Consider the following 27331-nt stretch of genomic DNA (forward strand, 5'->3'; position numbering starts at 1 on the left):
CTTAAGATTTATTCACAGAACTTATCGCCTATTTAGATCTTTTGTCTAAATCAACAAGCTCGCATAATCTTAACCTTGTATTTGACTTTACGATTCATACACAAACGCACAGATGCACTTTACGATTTAACCAATCATTGATTTTTACGTGACAGTGACAGACATCTATGCTGTCTCTGTTTATTTTGTCCGAATAAACAGTAACGGCATCACATTTATCTGTCACATAAAATTTACCAATAAAAGGTGAAACAGGCTCATACTTTAATGCAATTATAATAATATTGTAGATCATGCTGCTCTACAAACTATACACTGCTACATTCGAGCGATTTCATAAAGCGCTCATACTGTTAAGAAACTTAACAACTAAAACCACATGAACAAATTAAAAGCATGTCGTAACAAAGGGGTATGCAGGAGGCACCATGCGGGCTCTTTGAAGCGTTCTACAGCAGCCAGCTTAAGGCTGCTTCGGCGATAAGCCCGAGTGTCAACGTTTGACGGCTACAGGATCAATGCCGTGACTTATTATTTTAATTCATGGCATAAACGCGGGTTTATGGCGCATGGTTCTTGTTTGTTTACCGTGGCGTCTTTGTTTTTACCCGACAGCGAAAAAGGGTTATGTTTTGCGAGCGTGTATAAAATATGTACAATTGTTTATTTTTTGGGATTAGCCTAAACAGATTGTTTTAAGAACATGGATAGATATCTTTTTTTTATTTTTTTAATCGATTGGATGGCAAACGAGCAAGTAGGTCTCCTGTTGGTAAGAGATCACCACCGCCCATAAACATCTGCAACACAGGGGTATTGCAGATGCGTTGTCAACCTAGAGGCCTAAGATGGGATACCTCAAGTGCCAGTAATTTCACCGGCTGTCTTACTCTCCACGCCGAAACACAACAGTGCAAGCACTGCTGTTTCACGCAGGATTAGCGAGCAAGATGGTGGTAGCAATCCGGGCGGACCTTGCACAGGTCCTACCACCTGCAATATCATCATTAGATTCGTCAAAACTGTCGATGACTTAGGGTACGTATATAATATTTATAACCTAACCAACAAAAACTTGGAAAGCCCCCGACTTTGTTACTTCAAAGTTTAATATCTCAAAAACGACTAAACCGATTTTGATGAAACATGTCTAAGAACCATCGCTGGAAAACCTGATTTCACATTAAAAAAACGCATTCAAATCGTTCGACCTATTTAAGAGCTCTGGTGCCACAGATAGACACACAGACAGACACACATAGCGGTCAAGCTTATAACATCCCTCTTTTTGCGTTGGGGGTTAAAAAACAGCATCCACAAAATAAATATGGAGGGATTAACATTTTATAAATTGAAACAACATGTACCGCCCGACCGCTGAACTTTACTTAAGTTTTAGATACTTAACTTCTAGACTAATATTACTTAAAGACTTGTTTTCAACTCCCGACGCAAAAAGGGGCATTATAAATTTGACCGCTATGTGTATCGCTGTGTGTCTTAAACGGGTGGACCGATTTGAATGCGGTTTTTTATTTAAAATTAGATTTTCTAGAGATTGTTATTGGACATGTTTCATCAAAATCGGTTTAGCTGTTTTTGAGATAATGAACTTTGAAGTGACAAAGTCGGGCGTTTTCCAACTTTTTGTTGTTAAGTTTTTTAAGGCAGTCGGGTTTTTGAGTTACTTTTTTATTTCATACTTTTTTGATGCTCGTATGAAAATCTCAGCCTGACTAATCCAGCTGGCGCCAGGTGGCGGACTGGCTCCCTATCGGGCACAAACAGCCCACGTTCCACTAGTTACACATTAATCACACGACAAACCCGCTGGAGCAAGGAAATTCGGATTTATGGCCGGAATTGAAAAATGGTTTCGACATCCTCGCTTCGCATCGCTGTAAAAAGCTCGGTTATGCCGACCGAACAATCACGAACGGGTTTAGTTCAAAGCTATCGAGATTTGAAACAAATCCAGTCAATGTTTGGAAACAAATATAGCTTTACTATGTTTTTCGCTAATTCACATTACAGGATGTTAATGAATCCAAACAATAAGTTTACCTAAATAAGGTTCGTAACCGAACGGTAACAAACGGAACTCAATTAAGGACCGGCCACACCGCTGCTTAAAAAACGGTGACGGTACGGAATCGCAGGGACGCATCGTATGCGCACCGTTTTTAGGGTTCCGTAGTAACCCTTAATATTATTGCTTGTTCATAAACGTCAGGACTTTACCGCATGCTCTCCACCAAAAGTCGTGACGTTTACGGCACGTCACTGCGATTCCGCACCGTCTGCGTATTTTGAGCAGCGGTGTGGAGGGCATGCGATAAAAAGAAATACAAACATTGGAACATACTTAGAACCTCCTCCTTTTTTGAAGTCGGTTAAAAACGTTGCGCGTACGATGCGTCACTGCGATTCCGCTCCATCTCTGTTTTTTAAGCAGCGGTGGCCGCTCCTTATGTCGCTTTTCCGGGATAAAACTCCTTCAAAGCTTCTGCTTAAAACGCTCTAATGCAAAGAAGCCATTTGTAACAACCGATTGTCCGCAACGATTGCCTCGAGTGGCGACCACGAACCGGAAGACGAATCGTTGGCAGGCCTCCCACCAGGTGGACTGACGACATCGTGAGAGTTGCGGGAAACCGGTGGATGCAAGTGGCGAGTTGTCGTTCACTGTGGGGTTCTAAGGGGGAGGCCTTTCTTTAGCAGTGGACGTCTTCCGGCTGATGATGATGATTGACCGCAACTCTCGTAATGTCGTCCACCTGATGAGAGGCCAGCTGCTTCGTGGTCGCCACTCGAGGACCCTTTCTCCCCGAACACCAATGACTATCTAATACAAGCCCTAATTTGCACGACGAGTATCCTGAAAGCTTCGAACAGAAATGCATGCAGCATGTTATTTGTATGCGGTGTACGCTGCCGGCGGCTGATGGAACGATAACAGTCATCTGATAACACTACTACCTGTGGCGCTGTCGGTATACTCTAGACCATTATGACAACACATCTCATTGTAATAAACTATCAGTTTAATTTATTTTTGAAAATTAAATGTTTCAATTTAGTTTGTCTACATGACGCTCCCCAAATTCTTGAAGAATGTGTTTTTGAATTTATTTTGAGTTAAAAATATATTTTTTATACAAGCTTTTTTGTTCACTGAACTTGCATGGCATCTTACCTACACAATAATATGAATACCAAGTTTCAAGTCAATCCGACCACTGGAAGTGGATCAAAATGAACTCGCAAGATTTGAAGCGAACAAACAAATAACATGAGGTGAAGGTAAATACAAGTTTGTAAAAAAGGCAAAGGTCGCAAGAGGCCGACCATGGCAGGTAGCGGAGGACGGCAATTATGACATTCTAGCAGTTAGTGGTCGTCTTTCGACTGACAATAATGATGATGATTTTCAAAACCTTGTAACGTATAAGTATTGCATATAACTTACATTAATTAAACTAAAATATATAATCAGAACAAATTTTAGTACAAACTGTAACAATGGTAAAGTTCAAAAAATAAGCCGAGCCGTTACAACGCGCTGTGGCCTAATGGTTTGATCTATGGTCAAACACAGGGTCCTGGGTGACAATACATTACCTATCTTTAGGGAATCAATAGCTTTCGTATGTCGGCTTTGCTTATCTATTCTATCTTTGCTCATCTCTAGAAGCCTCTGCTCTGTAATGGTCCCCAACTAGCGATCCTATAACCTGGCAGTGTTACTGGAGCCCCAAGATCCGGCGGCGATAGGGCGCGGTAATGGGCCACCTAATGCGCTCGTTTGTCGAGCAGTGAGATCCACACATCTATTTGTAAATCCTAGTTCGGAACAGTCAAATTTAGAGCTTTTGAAACTTGGATCCTCCTCTCAGAATGGGAGGGCTTGGACATAGTTCCCACGCGGGCCCAGTGCGGATTGAGAACTTCATACTGCGAATATGTTGAATTGCTTTGCAAGTTTGTGCAGGTTTCCTCTCGATGTTTTCGTTCACCGTAAAACTGATTGCCCGGATTTGAACTAAGAATCCTCTGCTTGAGAAGCCATAGAAGGCACCATATTCTGCCCTCATATGGTGAAAGGCGGTACATTTAAAAAAAAAACGCTTTTGAGTTATTTATATATACCATTGTGTAACTTAAGCTATCTGCATCAATAACTTAAAAGCGGTTTTTTGCCTTTTTAGAAGCAATATAAATTATAGAAGCAAAATCTGATAAATCGAATTGCTGTCGCTATTCCTGATTTCAAATTACATTTTACCATATAAACAAGTACAAAATTGGATAAGAATAAGAAGTCAATTTATGTAAATAGGAACGTTCCTTTTCCAGAGTTCTGGAATGGAAATACCGTAGTGGCTCTATGGGGACTATTACGGGTCCTATCGGCCGATCTCCTCACGACGGGCTAATGCGCCGGACCAGCTTTATGCGGCCGTAGGATCTCTACGTGACACGCTGCGTTTTAACCTCATGGGTAAAGAAACTGAACAGAGACACAAAACAGAAAGGTACAGAAGTCAATCTCATGTATGTACTTCACTTTTCATACCTACGCTCGGAGGTCGCTCTAGGGGTCAACTATGGCTTATGCATAAAAACTATTGTGGTGGCGGAACTCGTATCTAGTTGTTGGATTTATTGTTGGGAATGAAACGGGAAGAATGGAAATATAAATATATATAAATAATAACTAAAATATTTTATTGTTAATGTCATTGTTATAGTAAGTATTACAAATTTGTCACAGAAAATATCTTGCGACGATTTCGACATTGGCGAAATGCACGATTATTATATTTTAAAGTGTAATAAATTCGCATTCTCCATTATTGCACAAAAAAGTTCACAGACGCGTGTCTCAATCGGGTGGCACTCGCGCTCGCACTGGTCCCAACCGGTCCGAGATATCGTGGCCCTGAGCAGTGTCTATGTGTGCGTTGCTCGAGCGCACTTTGTATGTAGATGATTTCTGTACCTATCTGTTTTGTGACTCAGATACAGTTTCTTGCAACCGCGCGGTGTGTGCAGTCGGGATGACATAGCCCGTTAAAGTTCCGGGTGATGTCACGCCTTAGTACACTTTTTACTTAGACGTGACGTCAAGGGAGTGACGTCCGATTTTCAACGGAATTTTACATTTCACATTTTTAGTTTGATTGATAGAAGAAAATGATATAGCCAATATCTTTTGATAAATACCTGACTGACTAATTAAATTATGAACATAATGTTTCAAAGATCCCGTGCTTTCTTACAAGCGTATTAGTGAGCGTGAGAGCGGGAGTACTGGCATCTTCATCGAATAAGACCATATTAAAATTAATTCAATAAAAATAATTCCAGTAGGAAAGGAAGAATTCCAAGAAGACACGGCGACACTCAATCGATCACTTGTAACTAAGCTTAGTAATCCAATGTCAGGGTGTTGGAATGATTTTACTGCAATTACTGTACCTACCGTTTTATTGTTTTTATTTTAAATGTATTTTCGAAGTTTTTAAAAATGGATTTACCTTATCGTCATGTCAATCACACATTTATTTAATTAAATTCTGCCAACCCTGATAATAAGTACGCTCTTTAGAACCTGAGTCTCTGTTATGTTCTTTACTCATGTGGTTTCAGTCGGCGGATAGAGGTTAGCATTATCCAGCTTTGTCCTGGAGGAGAAAGTAGATTCGTAAAGGTTATTGTCATGGCCGAAGATTATGGGTCAGAAAAAGAAAATTCTCTAGTATAGTCGACGAAAAATGTCTTTACTAGGTTGAATGACAGTTGTACGGCTTAAAATAGTAAAAATTGACACTCAATGTGACAATCAAGCCTTTTTCTCTCGTGTACTAACTGTTACACACAATTGCAAAGCACTCGTTCAAAAGTCTTTTGTTTCTTATAGAAAACGAATACAAGTTATCTTGATTATTATGCTATTTTTACGTACCTAATAAACAAAAGACATCTTAAATGTTCGACTATACACGTATGCAATGTGATGTGAGCTACAACCACAGAACAGAAAAAACTAGGCTACAACAGCTACATCGTAGCTTACTATCCAACAATACCTATTCTATTGAAATCCCAATCCGCATTTAACAAAAACTCAAAGCGGTCTCTGGAATTGCGAAAAGATCACGAACTTACAAATTAAATGCAATTCCAGCTTTAAACTTTGATCGACATCGTCCACAAAGCAATAAAAAGTATTTGGACACAAAGGACTAAAATCCATTACCCAACATGTGCCGTAACGAGGATAAAAAAACAAATGCATTATGCGTCCGAGTCGTCACTGGTCGCCGGATACGGCTGCCGGCAGGACGCTCCGGGGCACGCGCTTGCATCGACACGGATCTAGTGACCGACGACACTGAGTGAATGAGAATGAAACGTAGAGGAGGATATTGGAAAATATGAATTCTCTTGCTATAAATAAACAATCGAGAGCTCAGGATTGCTTACAAAAAAATCTGGCCCTCAAATGTATGCACAAATAGGTACTTTTGTATGTAGAGTGGGCCAAATTATGTGCCGCTGAGAATTATTACTAACTTAATTTAAATTTGGTTGGAGATATATAACAAATCATATTTTTATTGTTCTATAACAATCGTCAGCTAAGATGTCAAGCATGAGAAGACATCGTCGATATACAAAACGTCTGTGACCAGAGCAGAATGTATTTACAGCGTTTTTCTCTGAATCGCCTCGTATGAAAAACACCCATTTCCAAATCGAACATAACAGTATGAATAACTCGGAGTACCTGCAGAGCTATCTTGACAATCTAGACCTGTCTTGTCGCTGGTTTGGAAATTAGTCCGTCGAAAATCCAGAATTTGGAATAACCCGTAAGAGACTACATCTATGAACGACAGTGTTGGATAGCTCAATGGTAAAGCCTTAGTTAGACCAAGTAAGCACCTTGAAAGCCTGGCGCGTGTTCTGAGATTTCTTCGTGGATTGCAAAAGCAGCTACTGTCTTTAGTAATCTAAGCAGATAAATCTTTAAGTCACGTGACCTGAAACTCCACAAAAAATCTCCGTTCATAGAGGAATCATCCTTCCTATTAGCTCCACGCCTCCAAAACCCTGTCTTTTCGAAGGTGATTTTGAGCGTCTAGGCATGTTCCATAAAGAAGTGTCTACGGCCTATTCGAAGAATACCTACAATGGTAAACTCTTTACTATTCATACTAGCGCCCATGCAAGAGCTCAGAGCTACCCATCCTGACAGGGTGTCGCCGTCGACGGATGCTTCTGGGAGCACAACATCATTAATCGTGATTTCCCAAATAGGTAAATAGTTTAATGTCAAGAAAAGGAAATGGATTAATTGTCTACCATATTGTTGTTAATACTTGCGACAGTTCAGATGAAGATTTAATTAAAGCAACTATAACAAAAAGGTATGTACTTAATCCACTGTTTAGGGTAAGTATCCTTATTATATTATTTATTGAAACAACTTAAATGACGTCCCTTTTTATGCGAACGGTAAACCATTAAGTACATAAATTCCAAGCAATCCGAGATCCGAAGAAAAATTTCGATGAAGCCCTCTACATTAACTTTCCACTTCTTATTTTAGTTTAGTTTAGTTTTTTAAATTTTCGAAATACTTATGCATGTATGTATGTAAATAATTTATTGTACATAAAACACAAAAAATATACAAAAAGAAAACAACAAAACAAGAGAGTACAAAGGCGAACTTAAAACTAAAGCTTATTAAAGGTTTCTACAATAGTAGAGGTAAATTTGTATTTTAAGAATAGCCTTTGCGCAGTGTTTTTGTGCATCAAACGCCGGGGTCGCGGCCGAAGCACGCACTGAAATAATTGATTTATTCACAAAGCGGCAAATCGATCCTTTTACATGGAAATGCTGGGTATTGGCTTTTTGACCTACATAAAAATAATACTCAATTAAACTTGGCTTATGTTTGGACTCAGTTTGCTGATAACAGAAGATCAGCGTAACGTGAAACATATGCTGCATAATGCTTTAATTGCTTTGAAGCTATTCCTCTAGACGTTATCATCAGCCGGAAGACTTCCACCGTTGGACAAAAACCAACACCACACACAATTTTCCGTCTACATCTACTGGTTGTCCGCAACTCTTGCGACGTTGTCGGTCCACCTGACGAGACGTCATCCGGTACATACACAACAACAATTCTATTGCTACGTGGCGTGGCGTTGCACAGTTGGTCATATAATCCATGAGTGACGTCATCATCATCATCATCATCAGCCGAAAGACGTCCACTGCTGTATAAAGGCCTCCCCCAAACGCCGCAATGAACAGCAACTCGCCACTTGCAGCCACTGCTGGCTAGAGTAACATAGCACGTACTTTATCATCAGTACCCGCAGTTAGTAGTCTTCAAAATCAGTAGCCGCTTCAAAATGCTGCTGAACCCGACAACTTCTCGTAAAATCACTCCGAGCTCGAATCCCTAGTATAAGCCTAATGCCTTGATGTCCGATGCTAGCTCTCAAAAGGCTTAACCCTTCCGGTTCGGAACAGGGGCGGCGGCCGGTCGGCCGGGTCAATGTTTCGGCAGTTTTATATTCGTATCCCACGAAAAGTGGCGTAATTGCAAAACAGCAACTTTTCAGGAGCAGCTTTTTTGTGTTTATTAAAAATAATAACAAAGATATTGATATTTTTTGTTTTAGTATCATGAATTAACATGCTGTGGTTGGTCTAGAAAAAAAAATTGGTAATAATAATAGAATTTAAAATAGTTATGTCCCTTAATTCCTTATTCTCCGTTGTATTTACCCTCGAAAGCACCAAACTTTGGTTCTTAGGAATGTTGTGGCCTTTTTCGTCGGAAATGTTGAGGTCGCAATCGCCATTAAGTCATTTCTCAATTAAAAAATTGCTGGTTAACCATTTTCATCGCTCAAGAAAATAATTAGTTTTTAAAGAAAATGTACAATTTGAATATTAAAATAAACAAAAAAAATTAAAGATATGAAATCTTTAATAAAATCCGAGTTATTTTAAGAAAATAGTAACACTATTAAAAAAACAATTAAATTACCTCTCAGGCATTAAAAAATATTAAAATAGGTAATTAATAAAAAAAAACACTGTTCTTCTCTTGTTAATCTTTAGATCAGCTAATTAAATGTATCCTTATTTCTGTCCATTGTAAAGGTTGCCTGGAAGAGATCGCTCTGAAGCGATAAGGCCGCCTATTGCTTACCTTAGAAAATCTCTATGTATATACTTGTTCTCTGTACTGTTTACTGTATTGGTGTGCAATAAAGAGTTATTGTATTGTATTGTATTGTATTAACTTTAGGAATATAAAAAACACAAATATAATTGCTTCTTAAATCTCAAATAAGTATAAAAGAAAGTAAGTAAGAAATTAAGTGTAAGTAGCAATATTTAAAAAAAAACAGTTAAATCGCCTCTCAGACCATAAAAAAAACTCAATACACTGTTCTTCTCGTATTAATCTTAAAACATTGTTTTTTATACAGTATAGGCTTGCGTTTGGCCACAATCACTCAATCACGCCTGATGGAAAGCGAGGATGAGGCCTACGTACGATGGAGCACGCTTGTCTAGTAAATGCTCATTCACCCTGGACTTGAAAGCGCCTAAATTGTAGTGTTCAGGAAACACAGTCGCAGGCAGGGAATTCCACTCTTTTGCTGTGCGGTTGATGAAGGAAGAGCGAAAACGCTTTGTGCGGATTTTTGTAATACTGACAACGTAAGGGTGGAGACCCCGCCTACTTCTGGTCGACCTGTGGAAGAAAGGAGCAGGTGGAATAAGGTCGTGCAATTCCGAAGCACATTCTCCGAAATGTAGTCTGTAGAATACCGACAGGTAAGCCACTCTTCTGCGATGACGAAGGCTCTGACGACAAAAATCCGCGTCGCAGGCGATGCCAATGAGCCTCATGTCTGCGCTAATTGAGATCAGTGATAATGAACTTTAGTAACATCATCATCAGCCGGAAGACGTTCACTGTTGAACAAAGGCCTCCCCCTTAGACCGCCACAATGAACGATAACTCTTGCATCCACCTGATGGGAGGCCTGCCAACGCTTCGTCTTCCGGTTCGTGGTCGCCACTCGGGGACTTATCTCCCCCAACGGTTATCTGTTCTTCGAGCGATGTGACCCGCCCATTGCCACTTCAACTTGCATTATTTTTCCAGCTATGTCGGTGACTACTTCTTGGACGAATTTCCGTATTCCGGATTCTATCGCGCAAAGAAACTCCAAGCATAGCTCTCTCCATAGCTCGTTGCGTGACTCTGAGCCTCTCTAAAAGGCCAACAGCCAAGGGCCACGTCTCAGCGCCATAAGTCGTCACTGGCAACACACACTGGTCGAAGACTCTAGTCTTCAGGCACTGCGAAATATTGGACGAGAAGATATTACGAAGTTTCCCGAACGCTGCCCATCCGAGTTAGATTCTTCGGGTGATCTCTTTGTCAAAGTTGAACCTACCCAATTGGACAACTTGTCAAAGATAAACATAGTGGTCAGCAACTTAGTGTATCGTTACCATCGATAACCGGCACGGGTGTGACATGGACATTTGACATGATTTTAGTCTTGTCCATGTTCATTTTAAGATCACCTGTTGGGAGACGATACTAAGGTCACTGAGCATATTATTGAGCTCCTCCAGCGACTCTGCCATTATGACTATATCATCCGCAAAACGAAGATGGGTGATGTACTCGCCGTTGATATTGATGCCGAACCTGTTTAAGTCCAAGAGCTTGAAAACTTCCTTCAACGCATTTGTGAACAGTTTCGGAGAAATAACGTCTCCCTGTCTCACATCTCGCTGCAGTTGGATTGGTTGTGTGCTCTCGTCCTACAACCGGATCGTCATAGTGGCGTTGCTGTACAAACTCTATAACACCTCGATGTATCTATAATCAATATGGCACCGCTGAAGAGACTGCATTACAGCCCAGGTCTCGATTACATCGAAGGCTTTTTCATAGTCCACAAACGCTAAACATAGTGGCCGATTATACTATTCGGTCTTAAAATTGTTTTGTTCTGTTTCTTCTATACTTATAACGAGCTCGGGCAAATTCACATTATTGTTGAATTCTAAAATTACTTCTGATTAATTTGAAGGTAAAAACTCGATCTCTTGTTTACAATCCGGTTGCATTGGAGACTCAATAGGTTTGCTTTCTTTCATATAAATTGTGGATACAAAAACAGCCTACAGAAAGGTAAATTTAAAGTCTTATTTATAGTAAAAATCTTTGTTAAATGATAAAATGAAAATCATAAAAAAGCCTCTATGGACTTTAGGACTCATATAGTTTAAATAAAATTAAGTGTTATTTTTAACTTTAATTTGATGAAAACACATCGAAAACCGAAATTACTTTCGTTTCCTGTTCAAATTCACAATAAACCTAATTTTATAACACTTAAACACATTAATTAAAGCAAAATAATTATTTTGTCGTAGAATAAAGACACAAAAGCCATTATGGCTTCTTCTCTTCCATACATTAGCTTTTTTTTCGATTCCGCAGAAAAAATGCTACAATCAGCACAAGGGCCTTGTTCTGCGTTTTACGAAGATTATGACAGTGTAAATTAAAAATACGTTCTATTATAGCTCAGCAATTATAAAAATATAAGGAAGTAATTATTTATTACTAGATCTCAAAATATGTGTGTATGTTGTAATTTACTACCTATTGTCAACTCTTTTATGACTATTCTTTTCTCAACTACATTATATTTTACGACTAAATGCACTATTTTCCGACCTCGACGTTTCATTATAGGTGGAGTTCTTAACGCTGGTAGTTAAAATTAATATGAAAAATATCCAATGTGACACGAAAACTAGCCATACAAATGCTATATACTAGTCACTACCTATCTAAAGTCCTAATACTTCCAATACGCAAGACTATAGCGCTCACAATCGCAATCCGCGGAGTAATGAATGAGCGGCGCTTGTGCCCCACCCCGCACCGCACGCGCGCGGTTCTCGCCTCAAAGAATAGCCCTAATGGCGATAGTGGCTTTATTTACGTCAAATTTTGCCGCCAGGAAATAGTGGCCTTTTAATAAAATTGAATATCAAGAAAAGTTTTCAACTTATAAAGACAATTATTACACTCAAAGATGCCTAATTTAATGTAGAATGTAAAAATGAAATAAAAGAAAAAAGCCCTTATGATCATAGGGGCAGTTTTCGGGGGATACGACGATATGGCAAACGGAGTTACCGTGAATTGGTTGGTATTACGATTTCAAAAATTTCAAATACATTAACTAGAATACATTGAAACTAGTTTTTGAAGTCTTTTTGTATTTTTTATTTCAACTCCAAATTTAGTTACTTTTACGGTCATCCAATAAAACCATATCGAAAATACAAACTGAAACATAGAAACACAGAAAAACCAGAAAAAGAGAGCAGCGCTGGGAATCGAACCCAGGTCCTCAGCATTCCGTGCTGCGTGCTTTACTCCTACACCACCACTGGACAGGAGTACAGACACCAATTTCTCCTATGCACCACATATCTCAGCTTGTTTGTTTCTTATTTAGTCAATTAAGCAGCGACATTAGCGACATCTATGTTTTAGCCCGTATCGAGAAACTTTCAACACTCCATCGGAACTGTGTGTAAATGAATAAGAGGGTTTTAGAGGCCAAGCAATCGATCTACTCAAGTTAGTATCATCTGCGGAAAAACGCGTGTTTTTCGAATTTTAACTCGAACTCGTACTCCTAGCAGTTTGTTACTGAGTACAATATACTTTTTTTACAGTCATGTAAAATATATACAAAACTTAACTTATCCCTTAATCGTCTTCAGTTTTCAAACGAAAACAGACATACAAAAAAGTTTAGAAAAATTCGCCGCTTATTGTAACACACGTCAATACCTCCATACCTCCAGTACCACAAGCACGCCGCAGGCTTCTTGCACAAATGTCTGCAAGATCCTTAGCTCCTCTTAAGGTCTGATCGTGCGCGAACAATGCCCCGCCCGCCGACGCTGCGCCGGAGTGCGTGCCCATAATACACCCACCTTATTTACAATATTGATAATTTGACGGGGGTCGATGATAAAAACAAGTGATAGACAATGAAACTTTTCAGCCGTCACGTGTTTGGGCTCATTTTGTTGGGTATGAGTCCTATGTATTATGATTAACATGGCGATGAAACCTATGCCATAATTCAAAGTCAAAGTCAAAATATCTTTATTCAATTTAGGCTATAACAAGCACTTATGAAGGCCAAAAAATTCTACCACCGGCTCGGAAAACCTCTGTTGAGAAGAATCCGTCAAGAAACTCAACGAGGTATATTTTTTTAAACAGATTTACAATCTTATTAAATGATGTCTATACATCACTAGTATTTAACACAACTTTATTTTTAACACAGTAAGTTCGCTATTTGGAGGGATCGCTAATGCGGATCGGAATTATTTCCAAATATCCCTGTCCATGATTATAATCATCAACTTCATAATACGATTGGAGTAAATACATTTTTTTTATTACATCTTAGTCAACATATGTGGTTTTGCTCATACAAAAACTATTGTTTATCAGAAAATTAATAAACAGAGAATACTTTTTTGACCTTATTCCCATAACGACGATAGCGAAACAGCCATGCCACATATTTTAACTAAGGAGTAGAGTGTGAAGTTAGGGCTTGTATAGTTAGTAGAGTTAAAAGCTTGGCTGTACATAAGATCTAATATGATAACTTTCTGACAGTGCGAGCCACGTGGTCTCGTCTTGGCAACATGTTACATACAAATTTTTTTGGTGGGATTATCATTTCTATATCGTCCTCGTTATATTCCTCTTTCAAGAAATCCGCTTTTTAACCCTCGTGCGTGACGTATCGTGTGCCGTAATGGAACCGCGTCTTTAATAACGGTTGATGCCGCGTACACTGCCGTCAGAGTACTACAGGAATTGCGGGTCGTTCCTCTACTGACCCGCGATTCGGCGGGCGGCAATTGTTCCTCGCGGAGACGGAAATATTTAGGAGTTGTGATTGGAGTAAGCCTAGCTGTAAAATGGAGATGTGCGAAATGTCGTTGATTCTGTTAAGAATAATAATTAATTATATACCTATATTAGCTTTGCGGTGAAGGAAAACATCGTGAGGAAACCTGCACAAACCTGCGAAGCAATTCAATGGTGCGTGTGAAGTTCCCAATCCACACTGGGCCCGCGTGGGAACTATGGCCCAAGCCCTCTTGTTCTGAGAGGAGGCCTGTGCCCAGCAGTGGGACGTATATAGGCTGGGATGATGATGATGATGATGATAACTATATGTGGAAACCCAACAACAATTATTAAACAAAAACTTTCCATGGTAAATCCTTCCCATGTTTTTTTATGGGCTCCTCCAATCATTTTAAATAACATAGTTAGATCTTCTAAACAGAGATTTTCCAAACTGGTGGTAGATTTTATGACGTTCGTGCTTATATGGAATCTATATTATTATGTACATATACAGCATGGCCCATTTAGATCGGTCAGTATGCGAAAGTCTGAAACATAAGATATTACGAAGATCTGTTCTTAGGAACTATGTCATCGATTTTAGTAGGAAGATAAAGCATTCAAATATAAAAAAAACTAGTTCTCAGTAAGAGAATCGAACCAGGTCGTTTTGAAAAAAAAAATTACTTACATTATTTCTATTTGGATATCGATAGTGTAGGTCATACGCAATAAATGTTAAGTACTATTAAACACGATATCTAGAACGAATAAAATGCATTGTTTTCATATTCTTTAATAATGTAAGTTTTATTTTTCAAAACGTCCGGGTTCGATTCCCGAGTTGAGTACAAGTTTTTTTTTAATTTATGAATACAGTTTTTCTTGTTATTAAAATCGATGACATAATATGGTTCCTAAGAACAGATCTTCGTATGTCTATGTCTTATAGTTTCAGACTTTCCCATACTGACCGATCTAAATGGGCCATCCTGTATAGCCTAAATTGAATAAAGATGCTTTTGACTTATACCTTTGACTATTTTCGAAACTCAAACTTCGTGCGTCGTGCAGTGCGCTGCTCACGCCCATAATTATTAGAAGAGTGAGAAGGAGGATATTATGATACCATCTTAGAATTTAGCCCCCAGATAGTTAAACTGGTGAACTTGATCGGCAACTGTACGAAGCGTAAATCGTAGGTAATCTAGCCAAAGGGAGATCTGGAATAGTTTTCGTGTGTTTTATGGAGTATTTGGGAGCAACCCTCGTGTCTGGCCGAAATTTTAATTACTTTAGGTTTCGGCGGTTAGGTTTAGGAAACAAATCTGATGATCAACTAGATCTGAAGCCGGATTCGTGGGTTTTTGTGGGGTATTTGGGAGTTATCCGCGTGTCCGTCTGAACTTTTACTTTTACGTTTCGGCGTTGGAGTTTCGGTTTTCAAAAAAATCTCCTGAAACTGGCTCAGAAACTGGGTTCACGGGATTTTGTATTTAGGAGCAATCCGCCTGTCGCTATAAGACGCGTTAAGACAGGAATTTCAGTTTTCAAGAAAAATGTGCTGAAATTAGATTTGAAACCAAAACTGGATTTAAACGTATGTAAATATTTAGTACAATAATTTTTCAAAACCACTCAGCCTTGCAACCTTTGAAACTGAATCTAGCTTTCCGTTTAAACACGAGTCAATACCCTAATGTGTTGAAGGCCACACCGATACCCAGGAACATCCACCACGGCCTCACAGCTCACAGCTCCACCGGGACGCATCATCGTTACACTTGGCATAATACAGACTATTCACCCCGCAATAGACCCCCGGAGGAAACTGAATATCAAAATGGGCTTATGCATATGGATGTTTCGTTTGTTGTGCGTAATTAATAGTTTGTTGCGGGTCAGGTGGCTTGAATTAAGTGTTACAGCTTATTCCGGTGGTATCTCTACAGGAAAGGGTTAATTAATTCTTGTTAGGTGTAGGTAGTTTTGAGAGTAAGTGGTTATTGTTGGATGGATTTAAAAATATTAGGCGTTTAACGCCCATAGGTAGAATAAAGTGAAATATTCCGTTGTAAGACAGCCACTTGTCCCACCACCGACGATGAGCGAGAAGCGAGTAGAGCGAGTAACTAGAAACGAGTGGGCGAGCAGCGAGAAGCGAGTGTAGTTTTGTCGCTCGGCTGTAAGCGAGTGTTCGCGTGCGACGGGCGATTACTCGCTCCACTCGACTCGCTCGTGCGGGGCGGCCGCCAAGCTGACATTGCTGAGCGAGTATCTATAGCTCAGCGAGTTTTATAGCTCTTGTCGCTGCGACAAAAGATGTAAGAGCGAGTTCTCGCCGACAGTGTGAACAGCCAGTGATCAACTATTAATATATGTGTCTCTTTTACTCACACAGGATCTTATATCTTTTGTTCGTTTCTTGAGCGCGAAAATAGTCGATAGCCAATCGTTTCCTCGCTGGCGGTGAGACAAGTGCCTTAACATACATTTATATTTTTTTAGTAGAACTTTTTCGAGTAAGTACGTCGTTTTATATGGTTAAGTAGATACCGATCAACGTAGCAACTCTATGAGGGCCTAGGATTCATTGCAGACTATACTTTTGTAACAGTTCTCAAGAATAATATGCAACAGCGCTATCTATCCGTCTATTTAATATGTTTAAAAGGGCAGTTCTTGTAGGTATTTATTTAACGTCTCGAACGATTTCGAAGATATTTTTTTTCGATGAACCAAACGAGTACCGGCGTGCTATGATGGTCTTACTGCTTTTAAGAAGTCTTAGTTGTTATCCGGGAGTGTAAGCCGGGAGTAGCTCGACAAAGCCCCGCATTAGCAGGCGCGTCACGCCACGCGACGGATTTATAATTAATCCCCGGCTCTGAGAGCGGTGATTGAATTACTAACAATTGTTAAAGTAGTCTTAAATCCTGGAGTGTGCGGCTGCGGCTACTAACTTGGGTCCGGCGTTTTTAAGTCAGCGTGTGTAGTATAATTCTGATTTTTTACCCCCGACGCCAAAAGAGGGATGTAAGTTTGACTCCTTGTGTGTCGGTCTGTCTACGGCGTTGTATCTCGCAAACGAAAGGATCGATTTCGATGCAGTTTTTTTTACTTGAAAGCGAGTTTTGTTGAAGTAGTTCTTAGCTGTGTTTCGTCAAAGTTGGTTTAGTTGTTTGTGAGATAATATGAACTTTGAAATGGCAAGGTTTTTCAACTTTTTTGTAGTTTTTTTTTTTGGGAGACATTATGCATCTCCAATTCATTATTATATCTGTCATGTCGGTTTGTTTTGGGAGACTTTACGCATGAACTAAACTAATTTCTCTGCACACCCGCGACCTTATGATAACTAAGTTAATGCAAAATATGCGTGCTCATGCAGTTCCTCCACTCACACTGTAAGAACACACACAAATCACACAAACCCATCTATCACCACCACCACACTACACTGACGCGTTTCGAACTCAACCAGAGCTCATCTTCAGAGCAACACAACCCTACACGATGCGACCAGATGTTAGATGTTATCATAGTGTGTATGTCAATATAGTGTCGGTTTGTTTTTGCCACCTACTTTAACTTGTTTGTGTTTATTCCTACATCTAAATGGTTAAACGTTTTAAAGAGACAAGATTGACTATTGGGATAATTTTAACAAAACAATAAACGTGAAGAACCGAGCGTGAAGTAACAGCGAGTGAAAATTCCTCCTCGGATGCAATTAAGATGTACTATACTGCCGGATAAGCTTTAGAAGGAAACTTTAATGGCGTGACGTAACTTATTCAGTAAGAAGTGCCGCTTACACCGTTTTTCATAATCATATTTTTAAATCAAATAAAGCAAGGAGATATGTACATCAGGGATGGTTAATCCTCATTGGTGAACACACTTTAAAAAAATTGTGAAATGCCGCTAATATTTTGGAATTAATCTGCATAGACGCAAAATTTATAATTGTTTTAGCAAATTGTCTATTAAAATATGCTTGGTTTAATGTTTACATAAATTATTCAATTTTGGAATAAATTATTTATTCGTTATATATTATAGACGCACACATGAATAATTTCTAGTATCCACAATGGACAACACTATCTTTAGTTCACTCACCGATATATTTTTTTTCAATGACAATGTCTATTAGGTATTACAATCACACGTGGTGACGGAGTAGTTAACAGTCTACCGTGTCTTGGTATTTTTTCAGCTGAGTATAATCCTCAATCATTTCAACATTATGAGCATAAGCAGAAGGCCGCTCGATCAATAAGCCGCCGTCAGTGGCACGCGGCGGTGATCCATCGCCGGCTGCGTGTGAGTGCCGTGTGGCCGCTCGGCTAATGTTTGCCCTCTGATTGAACTTTAGCCACTCGTTTGTTGATAGAGACGATTTGCAGGTAATTGATAGTGTGTGCTCAGCGGCCTCAGCGCTCAGAGGATCGTCGTGATTATAAGTTACAAAAACTAAGCAGACGGCGGCTTTTGTGCTGCGATATTGAGAGAGAGGGAGAGACATTTATTTACACATATTCGAAACACAGGAGAAGCGGATCCGTAACAGTGATCTGATCACTTTGGCAACTTTGGTCACTTTTTTTAATAGCAAAACCTGTCTGTTTGTACTGCTGAGGTGAAAAGAAAATTGAATCCCTCCATATTTTTTTTGCGAACGCCATTTATTTTGAAATATTATTGTAACTTATGTCACTGCGACAGTTATGACAAATCTGCTGATACCTCATGTGTTGAAAACCGTCTAGCCGTTTAGGCTAGAGAGGGAACCAAAGAAATTAACAAACATACATCCGCTTAGAAAACATAACCCTCCTTTGAGCAGTCGTGTAAAAAATAAGAGCCCGACGTATGATCGAGAACCCTTTTTATTTTTTAAGAGAGTGTAAAACTCATACACATATGAGTATGAACTGACTGGCGTATTGCCTACTTTATTGTTCGAAGAGGGCTGGTAAATTGCCGGTAAACTGCCATCGTTCGCGTTTTTGAAGCACTTTGTAGCTTTTCACCATAGTAATAATAATTTCGGTTCTATTTAATTTATTTGAACTGAACTTGCAGGGTGCGATGTTTTTCAACCGTGAAATCGAGTTGTCTGTTGGCTGCGTCGCGATTCCATTAACAAACAGGCCCATTGCGAAAACAACTTGTTTATATTCGCTCTTAGATAGATTTTGTTATAAAATTAAAACTTACGATAAATACAGTAAATAAGAAATCGAAAAAATGCGTGGCAGACACGCGGACTGAAGGTTTCGTATAGATTTATGCGAACAAAAAAATATGTTTTTACTTTTAATAAATAGTTATTTATGTGGCTGGTGCATAATGACAGGCATTCAAGTACGAGTGTGGTTTTATGAAACGAGCCGAAGGCGAGTTTCATAATAAGATCACACGAGTGTTTTAATGCCTAATTATGTATAGCCGCATACGTACATAACTTTATCTACATGCATATCATAAGTTTTCTATAATATGTTCCGATATGGCCTGTATTTTTAAGTTAGTGTTACTGATAACTAGTTTTAAGTACCTACCAAAGCTTAAATAAAACAGATAATAAAAAACTAAAGTTTTATTTATAATAATTATTATCTACATGCATGTCATAAGTTTTCTACAATATGTACAGATATGCATTGTTAAAAAAAGTATTTACCGATACTTTAATGTAAACATTAAGATGCACTGTACTTTAATGTGAACATTAAGATGCACCCGCAGATACCAGGTTTCTTAATAAAGGCCATTTGATAGTCGTTTCTGAACATATAATAGGGAAGTTATGATATGCATGTAGATAAATGCAATTATATGTTAAAACTTAATCTTAAATTAAACTAAAATTACAAAGTAATCACGTTGTCGATATTTTATGCCATACAGGCATCGCCTCTAGGACACCGGCCGCATTTCCTCTCTGAACTAGAATATCAGTATTCCTAGTCTTTGAGACAGGTAAGTATCAGCTCTGGTTTATTGAACTTTCGTTCCCAGACCACACTAACCTTATTCTGAGAGTAGGCCGTCCCCTACATCAATTTATAGGCCGAGATTAAGTTATTTATTCTAAAAATAAAGGGACTTTAAATTATAAACAGATGTTATCCTAGACGTTTTTTCTTTACAATGAACCGACAAATTATTCGGTTCAGTTTTTGTTTACCCGCAACCCCTAAATAATTGGAACATAGTTGCCAAATAATATCGGTTCCAAATAAACTAACTTTTAATTAACGCTTAAAGTTGTGTATCCCTCGAAGTACCGCGTTATGCTCTAACTGATAGGGTCGAGATTGAGTCCGCGCTCGTTGTTGGGCCAACACACAAATATTTGCCGGACGTGTGGCGGCCATGATGGGTCAACTGAAGCGTTTAATACGTGCGAAGCGGGCGTGGATGTGGGGCGTGGAGAGTGGGGAGTGGGGAGTGGGCAGTGGGCAGTGGGCAAGTGGAGCAGAAGACCTCAACAAAGCCTGACGGACACTGATACGAGGAAGTTTTCTTCTCGTGAGTTTAACGAAGCGGATATTATACACAAATATTTGCGCTCGAATGTATGGCGAGTGACAACTTTGGCAAGGTTTTTTGCGCAGTACAATACGCTGTATTTCGTTATTTTTGTTGACGGTATTTGAAGATATTCCTAATTGGTTGTGATAACGGGGCTGACGCGTTAGAAAAGCGACATTACAGAAGGGACATTTTTAAGACATTCTTGGATTCCAAAGTAATAATTTTACCTTTATCTTTATTTTATCTTTATTTTATCTTTATCTGTATCTTATTTATGTAAATGACCTTACTTATATGGTAAGCCAAAAGTCGGGTATAGTTATGTTTGCTGACGACACGTCTTTACTGTTCAAGGTTAGTAGAAAAGATACCGACTTCATTGAGCCCAATGAAACCCTGTCCGTGATATCCGCATGGTTTGCTGCCAATAATTTGTTACTAAATCCTAAGAAAACTAAATGTATTAAATTCTCGTTGATAAATTCATCTAGCTCGAATTCAGTTTCTAATATAAAGTTAAATGGTCAAACTATTGAATTTGTAAAATCAACAGTATTTTTAGGAATAACGCTCGATTCTAAACTACAGTGGGGACCTCACGTCACAGCAATCGCGGGTAGATTGAGCTCTGCTGCTTTTGCAGTTTGGAAAATACGGCAGCTAACCGATGTGGCGACGGCACGGTTGGTGTATTTTGCTTACTTTAACAGCATTATTTCGTACGGCCTTATTTTATGGGGATCTGCTGCAGACATTGAGTCAATTTTTATCTTACAAAAGAGAGCAATTAGAGCAATTTATAATTTGAAGACGCGTGAATCTTTAAGATCTTTTTTTAAGGAAACAGATATCCTAACCCTGCCGTCGCTTTATGTTTTTGAAATAATCATGTATGTTAGGAAGAACATATGTGATTTTCCCACTAACGTCGATAAGCCAAAGGCTACTAGAAACACAGGGAAGCTTAAAGTTCCATCTTACAGACTGGCTAAAACCAAAAAGTCTTTTCTGGGAAATTGCATACGTTTTTATAATAAAATTCCAAAAAATATTATAAATAAAACGGATACAAAATTCAGATCTATTGTCAAGAAGACATTAATATCAAAGGCGTATTATAAAGTTAATGATTATATCATGGACAGGGATATTTGGAAATAATTCCGATCCGCATTAGCGATCCCTTCAAAATAGCGAACCTACTGTGTTAAAAATAAAGTTGTGTTAAATACTTGTGATGTATACATGTCATTTAATAATATTGTAAATCTGTTTTAAAAAAATATATATACCTCGTTGAGTTTCTTGCCGGATTCTTCTCAGCAGAGGTTTTTCCGAACCGGTGGTAGATTTTTTTTGACATTCATAAGTGCTTGTTGTAGCCTAAATTGAATAAAGATATTTTGACTTTGACTTTGACTTTGACTTTCCTCTCAAATTTGAAAGTCTCACTCAAGCTTGTATGTGCGTATTTTCTGAAAAACACAATAAACAATAGTAGATTGTACAACGAGAGCATAAAACGAGCAATTTCACCCAGGACGTTCATATAGCCACCCGAGCCGGTACGGCGAAGGTGGATAGACACGTAGACGGGAAAATGGGTTTATGCTCAAGTTTTACACTTCGATTGCGAGGAAACGAAATAGCAACAGTGAAAACAATTGTTCACTTACTATGTTTCTTTTATTTTTCATGACTTACTATAATAATTATATTTTTTTTAGTTTTATTCAATAATTTTGATTGATTTTAATTATTATATAAATTAAAAATTATAAAAAAATATTTAGAAACTTTATCGTTTGTGGCTGTTGACACCTTATTAATGACTGTAATCTTAGATGAAGATTTTACTTTATGCACTAAAGTGAAAAAGTGAAAAATATATGTAAGACTGTTGTTGCACTCTCTAACATCGATCCAATATTATAACTACAGAACCATAGCAATATCATTATGATTCTATTTGTATCTTTGTATCATCTGCCATTAATTAAGACCAGTAACATCAAACGCGGTGTTTGAAGACGATCTTTAGAGTGTCGGGACTTTCGCTTGAGTGGCGTTCCGAAACTCTTCTCGACTTGGTACAGATTTGCGAGAATGTACAGAATATCGAGGATATTGACAATTACTAGATATACCTAGTGCCAACCACGAAGACGCGTGATTTGGTCAAAATTAGAAAAAAAATAGTGCTTTTTTTGGACAAGATACGTAGGAAAGTAAAATGCAATGCAATACAATATTTCAGTAGGTGGTTTAGTTAGTTTAAGTAAACATCCCTTAAATTGATCAAAGTTGAAAGAGTCTCGCATCAAAGATGTGAATATTTAAAAAAAAATACCTTGGTCTAACTAAAACCGCCATCTTCTGAAATATTTCAGATTAATTTTAGGACACTTGTATACACACTTTGTCATAAGGGTACCGCTCAAAGCAAGGATCCTCAAAAGAACTTATAAAATCTCTTAATTTATTGAATCAGGCGTTACTTTGCAGAGGTCCACATCAAATAACTATAAACGATTTCTTTGCCACCACCACCGCGTGTTAGCAAAAAAATAGTTTGTAGTTTATTTAATATATAATCTTATTAAGTCTTTAGTAAAGCTAATATTATTCATAAACGAGTAAGTACTCGTAACCTCCCAATTATGGGCGGTTGTTGTTTAGATCGGGAACACTAAACCACAAGCCTCACAATAAGGGAGATAGCCAGTACCTGGCACTGCGATACACACAATACACTATAGACGATGTATAAAAATATCTATGGTATAAAAACAATAAATAACACAAATGAATTCCAATATTAATCCATTATACTGTGTCAGAATCGTTGATTTAATTTCACTGCATTCCATCAGCGAAATGTAATCAGATAATTATTTTGTGGAGTACTGTTTTTTTGTTTATTTTTGCAAACCATACAAATGCGTTGGAGGTATTTTAATAACTATATAAACTTTCTCGTGGCTTCGCACGTGTAAACCCGTGTATACAATAACTTCAACCAAACTTAACTTAAACGTAAACCACGGCTTTGATGCTGATTAAAACCATGTTGCCGAATATTTATATCTTAATAATCTAGCAGTAATGTGAAGTTATGTCATGTGCAAACTGCGACCGGTACTTTTAAATTAAAATCCCAAAGAAAAACCACGTTAAAACTGAAACCTCGAAATTCCCTTTATAACTACACTCGTGCGGCTGATGCATGTAATTAAAAGTGGACTGTAACATATGACGAACCAGTATAACTAGATCTAGGGCCGCGAGAATTCCAGCTGGTTTGGTAGAGGTGCTGGGATCTTGTTAGGTTGGACGGTTGTAGGGGGCGACCGCGAGACTCTGATATTGCAGCGGGATGATATGATGATTCATGCTGAAGTGCTCGGAACTTATTGGAAATTATTTTCCCGTCAGAATTATGTGTGACTGGGGGATTTTGTGAGGTCGGCTTTAGCGTGTGTTTATGATAGGTAACTATAGTTGGAGCACCTAGGTTGGTAAGTGGGACGCTTTTATTTGTATTCGCTGAATTATTTTGGCTAATATTTTACATAGCTCTATGATAATAGGAATCAGTTCATGGAAAAGTGCCAGAAAATTCACTAACTTAAAACTATTTTCTGCCCCTAGTTAACCAATTTTGCTATAATGTTATTTAACACAACTCTTAACACACCGACTTGTTACAATTATTATTATTGTTGATGAAGTGGCTCCGAAGCGATAACGTTTCGTGTGCTCTGCCTACCCCATTTGGGAATACAGGCGTGATGTTTGTGTGTATGAGCAGCACACAAATTATTAATAATAATATTAATAAATTACATCATTTGTTTTCTTTTTCCTTTACCCTAACTAAGAAAAAGTTAATAAGAAGTTAGCACAAAATTATTTCTTCATCATCATCAGCAGCTATATTCAGTAATGGAATCTGCCGGCTGATGATTATGATTAACGATTATTAGATAGTACACAAATAATCATCATTCACCAGTGACACTTTCCTAGTTGCTTAGTGCTGTAAGTTTCGTGGCAAGAAGTTTAAATTTTTATAGTACCTAAACACAAATGTAAGCGGAGAGCGTTAACAGGCATTCAAAGTCGAAATATCTTTATTCAATTTGGGCTATAACAATCACTTATGAATGTCAAAAAAATCTACCACCGGTTTGGAAAAACCTCGAAAGAAGAATCCGGCAAGAAACTCAACGAGATATATTTTTTTAAACAGATTTACAATATTATTCAATGATATTTATACATTACAATTATTAAATTTATTAAAACGTATTTACGCATTGAAACGTATTTTACGAAAAACTCCCATTTCTAAAAATACTCTGTAATTTTAATGAATTTAAAATTGTGTTATGACGCGCAACGCAAACACTAAAACGAACCACCAATCTTTACCAGAGGTTTCGATTTACATTAATTTAACTTTTTGCTATTGTATTGCTACTGTTCTGTTCAAGTGTTTTATTAAAATAAAATTCTAAAATGAGTACGCTTAGAAACAAACTAAAACCGTTATTTCACGATTTTTCTTCAGTGTCTACCCGGTACTATTTGACATCTGAGAGTTAATTCTTTAAAATATTAGCGTTATACTGGGTGTGGCCTGTAATATGAGCAAATATTTAATTAAAACTTAGATCATACTCGTCAAAATAAACAACAATAGTTCAGCGGCTTTTAAAAATAATGAGTTTTTTAGTTTTTATTACACTTTAAAGTTTATTCGAAGAAGCAATGTAAAGCAAAATGGTTGATGTTTGTAGCGTGACGGGCGACGTCAGTTGTGTTCTCAGATAGCGTACATTGATTGCAGTATTTAATTTGTATGAAAAAAGGACAATCTAAGGACTATTATTTTTAAAAGTCGCTGAACTAATGTTGTTTAGTTTCACGAGTACCATCTATGTTTTAATTATTTGCTCGTATTACATGCCACACCAAGTATAAACAATTAGGGTATTGGGATGAATAATTTAGAAGTTTTTAAATAATTATTTTTTGTATGTATCTCAGTTCGAAACTAAGTAACCCTCCAAAGCGGGATTTAGCTTGTCCCGCGCGCGATAGCATAGGTGTCACCTGCCATTACACGCAATGCGTACATCACCGCACGGGTCCTCGTGGCCGGGCAAGGGCGGTCAACCGCGGTCCGCTCGTAACTTAGCGAGCTAACGCGCGGTCACGTCCAACTGCATACATTCAAACACTAGCGTTTTACTAGTAATGGAATTTTTGATACGCCATCGGTCGCAGCCTAATGTCCGCGGGAAGCCTTTGTCTCCGCAGACCTTTTAATATTACAACAGTGAGTAGCTGCTGCACGTTAAAAATGTACAACGCTAAAAGACTTTGTATTTTTTATTTTTATTTTATTCTGGGTCTTGTGTCCGACGGCTGGAGAAAAGGCTGCTTTCTTCACTCCAGCCTATGTAACGCAGGTACTTATCGCATTTTCGGTGATACAAAAGCTTTGTTAAATATTTTGAATGTAAATAAATAAAACCCCCTTTAGCTTTTGCCACTTAGCTAAGCATGTACCTTCTCACTAATATGTTTGTATTTTTTATGGGCAATAAATGTTTTTTCTTTCAAAAGACATTGCAGAATTGTTTTAGAAAAAATAAAAAACTTGTTGAGTTTCTAGTCGGATTCCTCTCAACACAAGTTTTTCCAAACTGGGGGTTAGATATTCGTAACAAAATGATAAATTTCAACTGTCACTTGTCAATCTTATGTCATCAGGTAAAAATCCGTTTATTATTGTTTTATTTGATAAATTGACATCTCGTTTTGTCCATATCCTCCATACTAATATTATAAAAGCGAAAGTATGTGTGTTTGTATGTTTGTCCGCCTTTCACGTCAAAACGGAGCAACGGAGCGACGGATCGACGTGATTTTTGGCATAGAGATAGTTTATGGGCCAGAGAGTGATATACGCTGCTCTTTATCCCGGAAAAGTGCACGGATCCCGAGGGAACAGCGCGCGATAACCGAATTCCTCGCGGGGCGAAGCCGCGGGCAAAAGCTAGTTTCTTTAAATAATAAGGTTTAGTAGCTTGTCAGCCATTATCGCTGTAAAACGTCATCTTGGTCATCGCGCTCCTCACAACCAGGACTATGGTAAGGGCGGATCCACCGGAGTGGGCACGAGAGGCATGCCCACAGCCCTAATACTCGTAGACTTGTGACGACACACTTTCACGGTCTATCGAGAATCGAGATGCTTGGATGGCTAATGACTTGATGCGCGGAGAAAAGGATATAATCAAATTCAAAAGTCGTTCATGAGTCATGACTGTTCATGGGCGAGTTCACGTTCCGACTCGCACTTGACCGATTTTCGGGTGGCTGTGACCACCACCTTTTCTGGAGGCCTGGATTCGCGCCTGAACTGTTCATCCTGTCACAGGGCTGTATGTTTGAAATCAGAGGCACAGAATCCTTCGTCTGTGTACGTACGACTCGCACTTGTCTCTTGTGTGAAATTATTTATCATTTTCTACAAAAAGGGATTCGCGGGAACACGAAGTCGGTTTTAATTATCCGCTGACGAAGCGCCGCTGTAAATATTAACGCACGTCATCGGGGGAAATTCAGCAGAATCATTTTTTACAGTATTTTTTTATTTATCGCAACGCTGCAAAAAACTTGTGCCCATTAATTTACAGAGATTCAACAGAAAATTTCATGTTATTTAGT

At 38.4% G+C, this 27331-nt stretch overlaps 1 protein-coding gene across 1 annotated transcript in view; it reads right to left on the minus strand.

The window, feature by feature from the left end:
- Positions 1 to 27331, minus strand: part of LOC141437657 (cell adhesion molecule Dscam2-like) — a 332569-nt gene that overhangs the window by 301971 nt on the left and 3267 nt on the right.

The sequence above is a fragment of the Choristoneura fumiferana genome, chromosome 18, assembly GCF_025370935.1.
Source record: "Choristoneura fumiferana chromosome 18, NRCan_CFum_1, whole genome shotgun sequence".
Classification (NCBI taxonomy): Eukaryota; Metazoa; Arthropoda; class Insecta; order Lepidoptera; family Tortricidae; genus Choristoneura; species Choristoneura fumiferana.